Source organism: Mytilus galloprovincialis, chromosome 11 (genome assembly GCF_965363235.1).
Source record: "Mytilus galloprovincialis chromosome 11, xbMytGall1.hap1.1, whole genome shotgun sequence".
NCBI lineage: Eukaryota > Metazoa > Mollusca > Bivalvia > Mytilida > Mytilidae > Mytilus > Mytilus galloprovincialis.
In genome coordinates, this window is record NC_134848.1 from 3,666,959 (window position 1) to 3,680,953 (window position 13,995).

Consider the following 13,995-nt stretch of genomic DNA (forward strand, 5'->3'; position numbering starts at 1 on the left):
TGATTGGGCCCATTTAAGGTCAATACAATTTCAAAGACACCTCGGAACAATGTGAAACACTGATTGGCCTCATTTAAGAACGCTTCTCAGTGGTTGATTCTAAGGGGGAAAAGGGGGCGTAGAGGACGTAAGACTCGGCCTCCCGTTTGATCGCCAAATAAATAATAAATATTTTTTCCCGGTATATATATATAGATTTTTTTATATAAAAACGTCCCAACATTTTTTTTATTTAATTGTCTTAAAAATTGGTCCGAGTTGTCGTAAAATGATATTGACAAAATTTCATTGTTTTATGATGAGTCTATAAAAAAAAATTAAGTCACCGGCAAATCTGCAAATGGAGCCACTGATTCACATAAATTTGCCAATGAATATTGACTGAACGCTAACATTTCCCCAACAGGCGGATCTTTTCCTTCGTCACCTCAGTGAGGGTTTGGAATTGGGGGAGGGGTGTCGTATCTACAAACTGATTCACCTTTGTGACACATGCAACCGAGTGGGGGATCCAGCCCCCCTTTTTTCGGACGATCAATGTATTTAAATGGGGACATATAGTTGGACCCCCCTTTATCCTAGTTTGGGACCCCTTTTAAAAATGGCTGGATCTGTCCCTGCATGCATGTAATTCAGTACAAAGAGTCACAATTTCCTTCGTCAACTTTGTGACACATATAATTTCAGAAACTTTTAAGTCAATTGACAATGTTTTTTTTTGTGGAATAGTACATTTTTTTGTACAAGTTCAACTTGTATGCGAACACAGGCATGTGCACTTAAATTTTCTTGGTGGCTTTAATTCAATAAATAACAACTAGCCTGTTTCCTTTAGAAATGCAGAAATTTTCACTTCCGCATACAAAAGTCTTAGGAAGCTATACCATTTGATTTTTATGGGGTGGGGGGGGGTGTGTGGGGGAGGGCTAGGATGAAATTTGAAAAAAATAGGCAGGACAGGAGTTTTTAGTAAAAAAAAAAGTCAGGATGTGACACTTGCTAAAAAAAAAGTCAGGACGACAATTTAGGTAAAAAAAGTCAGGATAAACTAAAAAAAAAAGAAGGCAGGACCGATTAGAGTGAAAAATAAAAAGGCAGGACAGAGATTACTGCTAAAAAAAATGCAGGACAAAAATTTCACCCCCCCCCCCCCCCCCCCCCCATAAAATTCAATTGGTAGCTCCCTTAACACTTTCTGAAACGTCAAATCCTCTGTTTGCTAAGAAATTATCTTCCTGTAAAGACTTCGATAATTTTCAGTTATTTTCTTGTTACTTGATCGTCCACCCTCGCGTACACCCAACCATTAGACAGTATATTTATATATAATTAACTGCGGAGGGTCACCGACTGATATTAATAAACAAAACATACATGTAATAACATCAGATACACATACAACACAAACAGACAGACAGACAGACAGACAGCACATATATGTATTAATACATAGATAGCACATGCAGAATAAAAGTAAAGCAAGTTATATATTAAAACAAATGTCAAATATCAGCACATAGTAGCACATAGCATTTATATCGGAGTAGCACATAGTATTTATATCGGAGTAGCACATAGTATTTATATCGGAGTAGCACATGCAGAATAAAACACTATAATCACAAACAAAAGACTGCATGCAGCAATAGCAAACGTAATGCATAAGCAAAAGAAATAAATTGCTAAATAAATAAAGTAAAAATAACTGCAAAAAGATAAAACATAGAAAAACAAAAAAAACAAACAGCAGGCTTCGAGATCAAGTTATGGGGCAGCAAGTAAGTACATTATTTACAAGAACTGCATGTACATTTTTCTGAAAAACACCAGGTGGAGATAAAAATTTTGAACTGACCAAAAGTTGATAAGCTCCTTGAGGCAAGGAGTTCCAGAGTTTTGCTGCCTTATAACTAAAGCTTTTCTTACCATCATTGTTTTTTGGCCGTGATATATCTGCTATGCTTTGTACCTGAAGTTATATGAATTTTCTTTAATATTTACTAAATTATGTAGGAATTCTGGACTTGATTTATTAATAATTTTATATGTCTCTAATGCCATGGTTCTCAATCTTCTGATTTTTAGTGCTGGTAGCTTACATAATTAGACTGTGCAAGAAGTGTATCGTAAGAATTTGTGTAGTCGTCATAAATAAATCTGAGTGCTCTTTCTTGATTTTTTTCTATTTTCTTTGTGTTTTGTTCACTGCAGAAGTGCCATGTAAGAGGACAGTAGCTGAGGTTTGACATGATAAATGAGTGGTATATTGTGAGTTAAGAGATTCTGGTGAGATGAGTGCCAATTCTTTTTAGAACGTTTAGTTGTCGTGCAGCTTTTTTGCAAATATTTGAAATGTGAGTGTTGAAATCCAGTTTAAAGTCTATTGTTACACCGAAAAGTTTCACTTCGTCGTCACATTTTATATTGAATCCATTTAGGTTTAAAACAATATTTTGAGTGTGTGTTTTTTTACCTATGGAAATTGCTAAGAATTTTCTGGGTTTGCCTGCATTTTGTTGAAAGAGAACCATGATATTAGGGAATTTATACTATCTTCCTCTAAGGGTTTAATAACTGATTCAAAAGTAGTACCTGTTTTTGAGAGGGTGTCACCATCAGCATAGTTATATAAAATCACAGTGTTTGACAGAAAGAAAAATATCATTTATGAATACATTAAATAATACAGGGCCTAGTACAGATCCCTGAGGAACACCTTCTTGCATTTGACTGATACTCTGGCCTATTTTTACACACTGTTTTCTTGCATGCAGATAGCTTTTGAGTAATTCCAGAGCAGATGGACTAAGGCCATATTTTTCCAATTTAAAAAGAAGTAAATCATGTTATTACATGTATACGGGAATTTCTCGCTACATTGATGACCTGTTGGTGACCTTCTGCTGTTGTTTTTTTCTATGGTCGGGTTGTTGTCTCTTTGACACATTCCCCATTTCCATTCTCAATTTTATTTGTTTATTAATATCAGTCGGTTTAAAGAGCTCTTAAGAGCTCATGTTCATTGTTATTGTGTATATATGCAACCCGACTTTAAATAAAGATTACTTTACTTTACTTTTACTTTTTACAGTGTGGATGGGGTATATAGAATATAGAATAATTGGGAGAGCAACATTGTGTCCGGGGATACAGAGGAACGTATGTATGGTACAGTGGCGGATCCAAGGGGGGAGGGGTTCCGGCGGTTGGAACCCCCCCTTTTTATTTTGGCCGATCAATGCATTTGAATGGGAGCATATAGTTAAAACCCCCTTTACTCTGGGTTGGGAACCCCCCTTTTTAAAATGGCTGGATCCGCCACCATGGTTTAAACAAATCAGTACTGATCTGAACACAATCTTATATCTATATATAAAAATTAGATATTAAATAGTGAACAGAACTGGATTCAGTGCTATATTAAACTTATAGAAACAGGGGATACAGACGGGCACAACTGGTCACTGCTATTTCTATATAAAAATTACAAAAACAGGGGGCTACAGGCGGACACAAGTGGACACACTGTTATTTCTATATAAAACGTATAGAAACTTGTGGCTACAGGCAGACACAGTTGGACCCAGTGCTATATATAAAACTTTAAAAAAAAAACAAACAAAAAAACAGAGGGCTACAGGCGGACACAAGTGGACACACTGTTATTTCTATATAAAACGTATAGAAACTTGTGGCTACAGGCAGACACAGCTGGACCCAGTGCTATATATAAAACTTAAAAAAAAAAAACAAAAAAAAAACAAAAACAGAGGGCTACAGGCGGACACAAGTGGACACAGTGTTATTTCTATATAAAACGTATAGAAACTTGGGGCTACAGGCAGACACAGCTGGACCCAGTGCTATATATAAAACTTTAAAAAAAAAAAAAAAAAAAAACAGAGGGCTACAGGCGGACACAAGTGGACACACTGTTATTTCTATATAAAACGTATAGAAACTTGTGGCTACAGGCAGACACAGCTGGACCCAGTGCTATATATAAAACTTTAAAAAAAAACAAAAAAAAAAAAAAAAAAAACAGAGGGCTACAGGCAGACACAAGTGGACACAGTGTTATTTCTATATAAAACGTATAGAAACTTGTGGTGGCTACAGGCAGACACAGCTGGACCCAGTGCTATATATAAAACTTTAAAAAAAAAAACAAAAAAAAAACAGGGGGCTACAGGCGGACACAAGTGAACACAGTGCAATTTCTATATAAAAACTGAATTCAGAACTTATGACTGTTACATACAGGGGGCTTCAGGCGGACACAATTAAGTGGACACAACGTTATTTATATATAAAACTTATAAAAACCGGTGGCTAAAGCTGGACACGCTGGACACAGCCGGACACAATGCTATTTCTATAAAAAAAAAAAAAACCACTAAAGAAACAGGGGGCTACAGGCGGACACAGCTGAGCAATCTAATTAAAATATAGATCTCTGATTTCGTTATACATCTAATTAAAATATAGATCTCTGATTTCGTTAACTAAATATCTTAACTTAACTTACATTAAAAAAAAATGTCAGGCGGTGACGAAATTCCGTTATATGCCGCTTCTAGGCTATCAACCCCACTTAAACTTGTTATATCGTAAATCCAAATTGATTTATCTTTACAGTAGTGTATAACACGCCTATATTTGTTGTCGGAATCATCCGTAGCTATCCTTCCCAAGTATGTCAATCGTAATAATTTTGCCAACCCGGGCGCTGAAAACTTGGCAATAAACGTCTCGCAGTAAATGATTAATTATAAAAACTGTTTCAGAAAAAGCTGTTATTTTTTGTCTGAATAGGACTATAGGACTTATCCTCCAGCTAGTAAAATTGTATAAGATACCGTGAAAAAATCTAACAAGTGTTATTAGGGAGCTACCATTTGATTTTTAGGGGGGGGGGGGGGTGGCTTTAATGAAATTTGAAAAAGGCAGGACAGGAGTTTTGGGTTAAAAAAAAAGCAGGATGAGCAACTTGTTAAAAAAAAGACAGGATGACAATTCATGTAAAAAAAGTCAGGAAATGCGTAATATTAAATTCAAGAGAAAGTGAAATACATGTAACTAGACTAAAGTGAATGCTTTTGGAAAAAAAAACAAATCTGAATTCTGTCCGATTTCACATTAAGTTTATTGATTGGTGGTGTTTAACGTCACTTTTAATTTGCTGTGCTATATCATGGCAGCCAGCTTTTGGTAGTGCAAGCTTGAGTAGATGAGTAGACTTGTAACCATCGATCTTTGGCAGAAAAATAGCCATTCATTATCAATTTCATATAGGAGTTGAACGCACCGCACCTTCCACGATCAGGGTTCGAACTCACAACATCAATGTTGAACGGTTAGTTTTCGGGGTAGTTGACGAACTAAGACAACTCGTCCACATAGACCTGCCACCGCAGCTCTTTCCAGATTATGAAATTGCTAATCATTACATTTCAACAAAAAGCCTTTGCATAAAATACATTTATATTGCATATAGTTAAAACAACTAAAACCTATAAATAAAAGTATAAGCACAATTATTTATTTTTTAAAAACAAATTTCCGTTAATGAAGTATTAAACAAATTGTAATGTTAATTCTTCTTCCGTTAACACCCATATATCACAACCACTGATAATAATCATATTATTAAATAAATAACAAAAAAAGAGTAAAGTGCAATACCACACGACAGAGCCGAGGGCCGACACTATATTTCTTCTTCCGTTAACACCCATATATCACAACCACTGATAATAATCATATTATTAAATAAATAACAAAAAAAGAGTAAAGTGCAATACCACACGACAGAGCCGAGGGCCGAATAATGTAACGTTAATTTTGCAGCAGGATATCGATCGAATGGTAATTGAATGGAAGTCACATACTATAAGGCCATCAAAATATCAGAACTGCCTAAGTGGTCGCCCTATGGTTATGTATCGAATTGCAGATATGTACGATTCAAGAAGCTATTTAAATCCAGTGTTACCAAATCAAATTGCTGTCTGCAGGGAAGAATGTACCTTTCGGGACGAAAAACCGTGCGATGCCGAATTCTTTGAACTTTGCATGATATATCTGGAAAAATTGAACAAGCAGTTACCTGACAATAGGGACGATGCAGTTGCTTTGTACTTGACACTCAGAACAGAACTTATTAATGATTTATAGATCATTTGACGATATCAGACTAGAAAAACAGAAAGGGGAACATAATATACATGTAATAATTGGCATAGTATAATCATTTCTTGTACTACATTTATGATAAATTCATAAAACAATTTACTGATTTCTTCCGTTACTATGCAAATCCTTGTGTACATTAAGAAATGGGTACTAATGGGTACTAATGCTTCTATAAAACTAGAGGCTTTAAAGAGCCTGTGACACTCTCTTTTGTTTATGTGCATATTCAACAAAGGAGACTCTCCAACATTGTAGACAAGAGTAGAATTCCTGACAAAAATCTGTTTTGTTGATCTTATATTGCTGATCATCAAGCATGTTTAGTTTCTCTCTATCCCCTTTAGTGTTTGCTCAAAACAACCCTGTATCTACTTTAGTTTTCAAGATATAGTAGGCAAAGTGAAAAAAATGGTAAAATTTGCCATTTAAGGGCAATAAATCCTATAAGAAGTCATCTGACAGTTTTGACATGTATGGGCATTTAGTATAACTCAACATCCTGACCATTTTTGCTCTTGTCAAATTTTCTCTCTTTATGATGGTTTCATAATAATAGAAACAACTTGCATTTTACCCCTACATGTATGTTCAATTTTTAACTATGTTGGAAATCTTGTTTGGCAGGCGAGGTATTCAGACATTTTTGTAAACTAGATACCCCAATGATGGAGCATAGTACAATTTAAGACATTAATAAGACAATAACGAAAAGAAATTAAAGAACCTTAGTGAGCCAGACGGATATGTGCACTCTAAATTAATTAAAGAACCTTAGTGAGCGCGCTCACATACCCCACGTCCCCACATTGTCATTGGAGAAATCAAATAAGCGTAGGAGAGAAAGAAAATTGTATAAGAAAAAAAATTGAATCGTAATTTTCTGTCGTTATGCACAACTACATAATATGTCCTTTTTATTTAAAAAGATTTGTGAAATTCTGTTGTGTGGTTTGAGAGGAGTTGCGATGACAAGAAGCAGGGCTGACGGACTGACGGACGGTACGACAGACGGAGGGACGGGTCAAAAACATAATACCCTTCGCAACTTCGTTGCGTGGGGTTTAATAACAATAGTCTAGTATACATACATAGAAAGAAAAGAGGCACCAAGGGACTATGCTTAATGACGTGTTCATAGTACGAAACATTTTAACGAACTTCTTGACTTATGATATTGGGAAGATCCACCACAAAAAACATAAATAGAACCATACCAATAGTACGCAAATACATGTTCTCAGATATCATCTATCATATACAAAAATCACATCATAAAATTACATCCTAGCTAAATGTATCCAAAATCAAAGATGTGGAACATATTAATATTCTATCATAATCATTTGGTAGTCAATGCAATTAGTGTCGTTTCCATGACAGTCTAGATCTTTAACATAAAAAACTAAATATAAAATAAACAACTTAGTTTTCTCGTCTGTTTTTTTTTTACATTGTCATTTTGTGGCCTCTTATATCTGACTAGGCGGTATGGGCTTTGCTCATTATTGAAGGCCGTACGGTGACCTATAGTTGTTAATTTCTGTGTCATTCTGGTCTCTCTCTTGTGGAGAGTTTTCACATTGGCAATCATATCACATCTTCTATTTTATAACACTCCTAATGCTCAGGTTGGCTGTCATTGTACAACACAGTTAATAATATAGAACCCTATAGGAAAAAACAGAGAACTCCCTTTGTCGGGAACCTCAAACATCCAAACATACTATCCACACTTGTACGAAATAGAAAAAATACTTAAAAATAATATATTTAAGGAATGACTGTAATATTTTTTCTGTCTATGAAGAAATAACATAAAAATTGAGGTACACACTGAATAACCCGTGTATCTTATTAAAGTGATGCTCTGAAATTGATATGATTTGCATCAGGTTGATGCACTTCACATCTCGTCGTAAATATGCACGACATACTTGCCACTGGACATCAAGGGAGCAATTCATTAATCAGCACCATTAACCTGTGATGTGCAATCTCTTGTCTTGAATTGATAATTATCAAAGGCAGTTTTATGTTTTTTATATATTTGATTTTTAAGCGTTAATGTTTGCATTTCTTTCCTTATTTTTTTCTTTGCATCTAATCTTTTAGAACATAAAATAACGCAGTCCACATAAGGGTTATACTTGCTCCTATCTAATCATATAAGAAGAAGAGGAGTAAAACAGGGGGAAAATGCATTGAGTGGCAATAACTCGTATATTGAAGCGTACAACGACGACAGTCTCGTCTAAGTGAGAAAATTTGCTGTTTAAAAGTTTATTTCATATCTGGTATAAAAGCAGTCGAACAGCCAAGGGTATACTGTCGGACAGGAAAGTTAAGACATGTCAATATTTCAATATCCAATACATCCTTTGGTTTTGAATAAAATGAAATAAAGGTATAAATTAATGCGGCAGCAATCCAACGACATAGACAAATCATATTATGAGTCAACTGGCTAAGTCTTTTGTTATAGAATATTATAACAGGCACAAGTATTTGGTTGAAAAATATCACTTGCCATTTGTTTAATTTCGATCATTGGAAATTTAAGAAGGTGTACTAAACCAGTAGAAGAAAACACTTCACTAAATAGAAGGTGTACTACATGTATAAACCAGTAGAAGAAAACACTTCACTAAATAGAAGGTGTACTACATGTATAAACCAGTAGAAGACAACACTTCACTAAATAGAAGGTGTACTACATGTATAAACCAGTAGAAGAAAAAACTTCACTAAATAGAATAGAAGGTGTACTACATGTATAAACCAGTAGAAGACAACACTTCACTAAATAGAAGGTGTACTACATGTATAAACCAGTAGAAGACAACACTTCACTAAACAGAAGGTGTACTACATGTATAAACTAGTAGAAGACAACACTTCACTAAATAGAATAGAAGGTGTACTACATGTATAAACCAGTAGAAGACAACACTTCACTAAATAGAAGGTGTACTACATGTATAAACCAGTAGAAGACAACACTTCACTAAATAGAATAGAAGGTGTACTACATGTATAAACCAGTAGAAGACAACACTTCACTAAGTAGAAGGTGTACTACATGTATAAACCAGTAGAAGAAAACACTTCACTAAATAGAAGGTGTACTACATGTATAAACCAGTAGAAGACAACACTTCACTAAATAGAATAGAAGGTGTACTACATGTATAAACCAGTAGAAGACAACACTTCACTAAATAGAAGGTGTACTACATGTATAAACCAGTAGAAGACAACACTTCACTAAATAGAAGGTGTACTACATGTATAAACCAGTAGAAGACAACACTTCACTAAATAGAATAGAAGGTGTACTACATGTATAAACCAGTAGAATAAAACACTTCACTAAATAGAAGGTGTACTACACGTATAAACCAGTAGAAGAAAACACTTCACTAAATAGAAGGTGTACTACATGTATAAACCAGTAGAAGAAAACACTTCACTAAATAGAAGGTGTACTACATGTATAAACCAGTAGAAGACAACACTTCACTAAATAGAAGGTGTACTACATGTATAAACCAGTAGAAGAAAACACTTCACTAAATAGAAGGTGTACTACCTGTATAAACCAGTAGAAGACAACACTTCACTAAATAGGAGGTGTACTACATGTATAAACCAGTAACAGACAACACTTCACTAAATAGAAGGTGTACTACATGTTTAAACCAGTAGAAGACAACACTTCACTAAATAGAAGGTGTACTACATGTATAAACCAGTGGAAGACAACACTTCACTAAATAGAAGGTGTACTACATGTATAAACCATTAGAAGACAACACTTCACTAAATAGAAGGTGTACTACATGTATAAACCAGTAGAAGAAAACACTTCACTAAATAGAAGGTGTACTACATGTATAAACCAGTAGAAGAAAACACTTCACTAAATAGAAGGTGTACTACATGTATAAACCGGTAGAAGAAAATACTTCACTAAATAGAATAGAAGGTGTACTACATGTATAAACCAGTAGAAGAAAACACTTCACTAAATAGAAGGTGTACTACATGTATAAACCAGTAGAAGAAAACACTTCACTAAATAGAAGGTGTACTACATGTATAAACCAGTAGAAGAAAACACTTCACTAAATAGAAGGTGTACTACATGTATAAACCAGTAGAAGAAAACACTTCACTAAATAGAAGGTGTACTACATGTATAAACCAGTAGAAGACAATACTTCACTAAATAGAAGGTGTACTACATGTATAAACCAGTAGAAGACAACACTTCACTAAATAGAATAGAAGGTGTACTACATGTATAAACCAGTAGAAGACAACACTTCACTAAGTAGAAGGTGTACTACATGTATAAACCAGTAGAAGAAAACACTTCACTAAATAGAATAGAAGGTGTACTACATGTATAAACCAGTAGAAGACAACACTTCACTAAGTAGAAGGTGTACTACATGTATAAACCAGTAGAAGACAACGCTTCACTAAATAGAATAGAAGGTGTACTACATGTATAAACCAGTAGAAGAAAACACTTCACTAAATAGAAGGTGTACTACATGTATAAACCAGTAGAAGACAACACTTCACTAAATAGAAGGTGTACTACATGTATAAACCAGTAGAAGACAACACTTCACTAAATAGAAGGTGTACTACATGTATAAACCAGTAGAAGAAAACACTTCACTAAATAGAAGGTGTACTACATGTATAAACCAGTAGAAGAAAACACTTCACTAAATAGAAGGTGTACTACATGTATAAACCAGTAGAAGAAAACACTTCACTAAATAGAAGGTGTACTACATGTATAAACCAGTAGAAGACAATACTTCACTAAATAGAAGGTGTACTACATGTATAAACCAGTAGAAGACAACACTTCACTAAATATAATAGAAGGTGTACTACATGTATAAACCAGTAGAAGACAACACTTCACTAAGTAGAAGGTGTACTACATGTATAAACCAGTAGAAGAAAACACTTCACTAAATAGAATAGAAGGTGTACTACATGTATAAACCAGTAGAAGACAACACTTCACTAAGTAGAAGGTGTACTACATGTATAAACCAGTAGAAGACAACACTTCACTAAATAGAATAGAAGGTGTACTACATGTATAAACCAGTAGAAGAAAACACTTCACTAAATAGAAGGTGTACTACATGTATAAACCAGTAGAAGACAACACTTCACTAGATAGAAGGTGTACTACATGTATAAACCAGTAGAAGACAACACTTCACTAAATAGAAGGTGTACTACATGTATAAACCAGTAGAAGACAACACTTCACTAAATAGAAGGTGTACTACATGTATAAACCAGTAGAAGAAAACACTCCACTAAATAGAAGGTGTACTACATGTATAAACCAGTAGAAGACAACACTTCACTAAATAGAAGGTGTACTACATGTATAAACCAGTAGAAGAAAACACTTCACTAAATAGAAAGTGTACTACATGTATAAACCAGTAGAAAAAAAAACTTCACTAAATAGAAGGTGTACTACATGTATAAACCAGTAGAAGAAAACACTTCACTAAATAGAAGGTGTACTACATGTATAAACCAGTAGAAGACAATACTTCACTAAATAGAAGGTGTACTACATGTATAAACCAGTAGAAGACAACACTTCACTAAATAGAAGGTGTACTACATGTATAAACCAGTAGAAGAAAACACTTCACTAAATAGAAGGTGTACTACATGTATAAACCAGTAGAAGACAACACTTCACTAAATAGAAGGTGTACTACATGTATAAACCAGTAGAAGAAAACACTTCACTAAATAGAAGGTGTACTACATGTTTAAACCAGTAGAAGACAACACTTCACTAAATAGAAGGTGTACTACATGTATAAACCAGTGGAAGACAACACTTCACTAAATAGAAGGTGTACTACATGTATAAACCATTAGAAGACAACACTTCACTAAATAGAAGGTGTACTACATGTATAAACCAGTAGAAGAAAACACTTCACTAAATAGAAGGTGTACTACATGTATAAACCAGTAGAAGAAAACACTTCACTAAATAGAAGGTGTACTACATGTATAAACCGGTAGAAGAAAATACTTCACTAAATAGAATAGAAGGTGTACTACATGTATAAACCAGTAGAAGAAAACACTTCACTAAATAGAAGGTGTACTACATGTATAAACCAGTAGAAGAAAACACTTCACTAAATAGAAGGTGTACTACATGTATAAACCAGTAGAAGAAAACACTTCACTAAATAGAAGGTGTACTACATGTATAAACCAGTAGAAGAAAACACTTCACTAAATAGAAGGTGTACTACATGTATAAACCAGTAGAAGACAATACTTCACTAAATAGAAGGTGTACTACATGTATAAACCAGTAGAAGACAACACTTCACTAAATAGAATAGAAGGTGTACTACATGTATAAACCAGTAGAAGACAACACTTCACTAAGTAGAAGGTGTACTACATGTATAAACCAGTAGAAGAAAACACTTCACTAAATAGAATAGAAGGTGTACTACATGTATAAACCAGTAGAAGACAACACTTCACTAAGTAGAAGGTGTACTACATGTATAAACCAGTAGAAGACAACACTTCACTAAATAGAATAGAAGGTGTACTACATGTATAAACCAGTAGAAGAAAACACTTCACTAAATAGAAGGTGTACTACATGTATAAACCAGTAGAAGACAACACTTCACTAAATAGAAGGTGTACTACATGTATAAACCAGTAGAAGACAACACTTCACTAAATAGAAGGTGTACTACATGTATAAACCAGTAGAAGAAAACACTTCACTAAATAGAAGGTGTACTACATGTATAAACCAGTAGAAGAAAACACTTCACTAAATAGAAGGTGTACTACATGTATAAACCAGTAGAAGAAAACACTTCACTAAATAGAAGGTGTACTACATGTATAAACCAGTAGAAGACAATACTTCACTAAATAGAAGGTGTACTACATGTATAAACCAGTAGAAGACAACACTTCACTAAATAGAATAGAAGGTGTACTACATGTATAAACCAGTAGAAGACAACACTTCACTAAGTAGAAGGTGTACTACATGTATAAACCAGTAGAAGAAAACACTTCACTAAATAGAATAGAAGGTGTACTACATGTATAAACCAGTAGAAGACAACACTTCACTAAGTAGAAGGTGTACTACATGTATAAACCAGTAGAAGACAACACTTCACTAAATAGAATAGAAGGTGTACTACATGTATAAACCAGTAGAAGAAAACACTTCACTAAATAGAAGGTGTACTACATGTATAAACCAGTAGAAGACAACACTTCACTAAATAGAAGGTGTACTACATGTATAAACCAGTAGAAGACAACACTTCACTAAATAGAAGGTGTACTACATGTATAAACCAGTAGAAGACAACACTTCACTAAATAGAAGGTGTACTACATGTATAAACCAGTAGAAGAAAACACTTCACTAAATAGAAGGTGTACTACATGTATAAACCAGTAGAAGACAATACTTCACTAAATAGAAGGTGTACTACATGTATAAACCAGTAGAAGACAACACTTCACTAAATAGAATAGAAGGTGTACTACATGTATAAACCAGTAGAAGACAACACTTCACTAAGTAGAAGGTGTACTACATGTATAAACCAGTAGAAGAAAACACTTCACTAAATAGAATAGAAGGTGTACTACATGTATAAACCAGTAGAAGACAACACTTCACTAAGTAGAAGGTGTACTACATGTATAAACCAGTAGAAGACAACACTTCAC